The sequence below is a fragment of the Populus euphratica genome, unplaced genomic scaffold, assembly GCF_000495115.2.
Source record: "Populus euphratica unplaced genomic scaffold, PopEup_1.0 scaffold124.1, whole genome shotgun sequence".
NCBI lineage: Eukaryota > Viridiplantae > Streptophyta > Magnoliopsida > Malpighiales > Salicaceae > Populus > Populus euphratica.
In genome coordinates this window covers 523,019-527,441 of record NW_011500013.1, presented here as the reverse complement: position 1 = coordinate 527,441, position 4,423 = coordinate 523,019, and positions in this window count along the sequence as shown.

The window sequence follows — 4,423 nt, the reverse complement described above, 5'->3', positions numbered from 1 at the left end:
AGAATCACCCATCTGTTGGCTGGAAGCTCGCTGGAAAATTTTGCCACTATCAACAGTAACCGCGCGCGAGGCACACGCGCCGCCAGTGGCATTTTCATAAATTTTCGATAAATTCGAAAAAAAATATTATTTTAATATATTTTCTAATAAAAATATTTTAAAAAATAATTATTATGCATTTTAAAATACTATCTAAAAATAAATATTCTTGCGCTAAAAAAAACAATAAAAAAATAGAAAGTAACAAATGGAATCTGTGGTTGTTTATGGTAATGGTAATGGTAATCAAGACATACCTATATTAGTATTGGTCATCACAGAACCAAATCTCCACCGGATTTCCCTCTAAATTTGGTTAGTTTAAGGTTACCCGTCTTCCCTGTCCGAGTTACAGGATCCAATAAACAAATGTTGCAGGGCAACTGATAACATTTGTTGGTTATCTTTTAATTCTTTAAAACCCTTATAATTCCTTTCATTTTCCCTTCTAATGGGAAGAAAAGAGAGCAGGATATAGAAAAAAATAATAATTGAAATCTATTCTTAATTGATCATCATAATCAGTAGCAATAACCCAAATTAAAATCCAAACTAAACCAGCAAAGATCAGTTATGTTTTCTTGGAGTTGTAGAGAAAAAAGATGGAAATTGAGAGATTTTCACTGGTTTTTTTCATCAATTTCTATTATTTAGGGATAAATTCAAAAAAATTATATACAGCATCCATGTTTTTTTTTTTTTTTCCCTTCATAGTTTCGGATCCACTACTGTATTATTTGAGTCTGTACTTTCTTTTGCTTGTTTCATTTAATGTAATATGATATGGATGTGTTATTCGGATGCACTCCCTATCTTAAATACTAGTAACATTATCTATTGATTTTAGGGAAACGTAAAACACATACACACTATAAAGAAAACTAAAGGCCATCAATGTTTCCTTGTACATCGCTCGCGAGATATTTCACTGTGAATCTGCACAAATAATTTATTTTTATGGTTTGAAAATATTATTTTAACTTTGATACCTCTATATGTTTCTCTTTTAATTTGACTCTTTAATATTATGTTTTTTTAGAATTGATTATCATGATTTGTTTTTATATAAGCATACAAAAGCCTCGTAATATTGTGTGGGAGTTGATGCGTGCACTGTATAAGGCAACGTGTGTGCCATTTTAAAGAGCATGGCAGCCTGATTTTCTTTTTCCTCCTTCCCTCTTTTTTTACTCTCTCATTTCCTCGAGATTCATGCTGCTTAGCTAAAAATAAAAGGTGTCATTCTAAATTTTTTAGATTTAATTCTTATTTTTTTTATTTGCTTTTGAATCCATTTTTGAATTAATATATATTTTTAAGTTTTATTTTTTAATATTTAATTTGATTTAGTTTTTATATCAAATTTGATCATTATTTTTTTTATTATTATATTTTTATCTTATTTTTATATATATTTTGTTTTTCGTTATTTTCATATGATAATAAAAATACATTTGCAAATAAAAGTTATTGAATAAAAAAAAATGATCCAAGTTGTATAAAAAAATGTTACAACCTTTTTCGGAAACCCTAATAATTATGACCATTTGGAAGATGCAGCATATATACAGTAGAATTAGTCACTTCCAAATTCATCAAACCAGCCCATCATCTAGTTATTCTTAAGCTCAGAATTGCTATGATCCATTTTTTTCCATCATCTAGTTGTCTGCTTGACCACTTCCACCTAGATTATTTCAGAAGAAAAGGAAAACATCAAGTGAATTTAAATACATAAAAAAATGGCTGATCCTTGGGCTGTGCTTGTGATAAAACTTATCAGCAAAAAAGCAACCTACTGAATGTCAAGTAAAAAAGAGAGGAAAAAAAACCCACAAACTCTTTAGCGCATACCAGATGTGAAAGGACCTCATGAAGAAGAAATGCATCAATGCAAAAGAAGGCAAGGATGGAAAATGAGGACGAACTGAGCAATAAATTTCACAAAGCTGATTTATAATCTTAAGAAAAAAACAAAAGAAGTGCATAACTTAGAAAAGAAAGGCATAAAAACAATCTTGCCTCTGCAATGGAGACTGCATGAAGCTAGCATAGACCAAGCATGCTCGTTGACCAGAAATGCACAATCCAAACAAATTGTAGAGGTAATGAACGACCTGGAAAAGCCAACATACAAACATAAAAAAAAAATGAAAAAAGAAGAAAAACATGAATTCAGGAAAATGATAAGAGAACTAAAAGCATAGAGAGACAACAACATAAAAAAAGAAATAAAAGAAAAGAGAAACTCGAGTAACAACACTTCAAAACTGAAAAAACACAACAATGATTCCAATTAAGTTCATTATAAGCAAATAAACAATTAAAAGAAAAGCTAAAACCCACAGTGTTTTCACCATGAATTTGCCTTTATTTACTGTGAATTTTAATAATGAAATGATAATTTTAACTTTTAAAAAACTCTCATATTCCTGCATTGTAGGGGTAGAAAGATATTTTTGTTTTATTTAATTATCATTTGAGAATTATTCAGGGGTTTTATTTTATTTTTCTCATATTGATACACAACAAAATAACATTAATATCCTTAAAAACAAAAATTCATTCATCTAAGAACAAAGGGCTTTACAGGTAGTTAACCTTTTGATTTACTGTTAAATCATAAATTTACCCGTCCCATGAAAAACATTAAACCATTAACATACAATTGATTATGTTTTTTCACTTATGTTTGTTTTGGTGATTATTGGATTGGTCAACATGATAACACAATTTATCATTTAAATATTAATTTTAAAAGTAGTTAACCTTTTAATTTACGGTTAAATTATAAATTTATCCTTCGTATGAAAAACATGAAACCATTAATATAAGGGTGATTGTGTCTTTTCATTGATGTTTATTTTATTGATTATTAGATTAGTCAGCATGACAACACAATTTATACTTAAATATTAATTTTTAAATTGAAAAAGCTATTGTCATGCACACGTTAGTGCATGGGAGGTGTCATGTTTTTGAAGGGGCGCAAGTAGCACCTCCTGATGGTTAAAAATATGATTCCGCTATATAGTTTTGTTCGTCTCCATGTTGGTTTCCTATAAGGGTAGCGCGTGTCACTAAAAAATAGCTCATTTATCGTTGGTGGTCCTTTCTGTTTTTCCCCTTTTATTTCTCTCTCTTACTAGCAAAAAAGTAAACTCGTCCCTTATTGTTATTAGTGTTTCAGAGTTCATCCTTTTAGTTTTGATTGTTTATTTAGTCATTTTCTCTTTTGTTAAACCTTTACTTGTTTTCAATTTGATCTCTCAATTTTAATTTATATATATAATATTTTTCAATTCAGTCTTTCTACTTTTAATTTCTTAATTTTTTTTTGTTTTTTTTTCAAAGTTTTTATAGTTTTTAATTTTATCCTTCAAATCAAATTCTTGATTGTTTTTCAATAATAATAATATTTATTTTAGTTTGGTCTTTTTTTTTAATTTCTTATTTTTTTTGTCAAAGTTCTTATGGTCTTTAATTTTATCCTTCAAATCAAGTTTGTGATTTTTGTTATTTTAATAATAATAATAATAATAATAATTGTGAAAACAATATTACTAATAATAATACTAGTAATAGTAATAAACAATATTACTAATAATAGTACTAGTAATAGTAATAATGATACTAACAATACTACTAATAATGATAATAATATTAGTTTATTATAATAGCAATAATGGTGGTGATGATCATGATAATAATAGTAATAATAGTAATGATTATCATAGTACTACTATTACTACTAATAATAATAATAGTAATAATAATAAAACCAATAATAATATTATTAATACTTCTAATAGTGATAATAATTGTTGTAATAATAGTATTTTTTTCATGGCAATAATAGTTGCAATGATAATATTAATAAAACAACAATAATAATAATGGTGATAATAATAATTTATTAAGATAATAATAGTGAGAGTGATAATAATAATAATAATAATAATAATGATAATGATTGATTAAGGTGGTTGTGATATTAGTAATTATGATGATAATATAAATAATAGTAATAATAATATAAAAATAATGAAAATAATAATAATGATATTATCAATAATGGCAAAGATAATAATAATAACAATAATATTAATATTAAACAAAGATAATAATATTAATATTAATATTAATATTATTGATAATAATAGTAATAGTTATATCAGTGATAATAATAGTTATTATTATTATCAAATGGAAGAAGAAAGCAGTCACCTTTTGTTTAGCCATAGTTGTGATCAGCTTCATATCATGCTAAGTGCTTGTAAACTTAGCACCTCCTTTCATCTTTCGATCTTGCTTTTACCGACATCCGTTCCCCCTTAATTTCATAAAAAAAAAAAATCCATCCCTAAAAGTCTTCGCTAAGTGA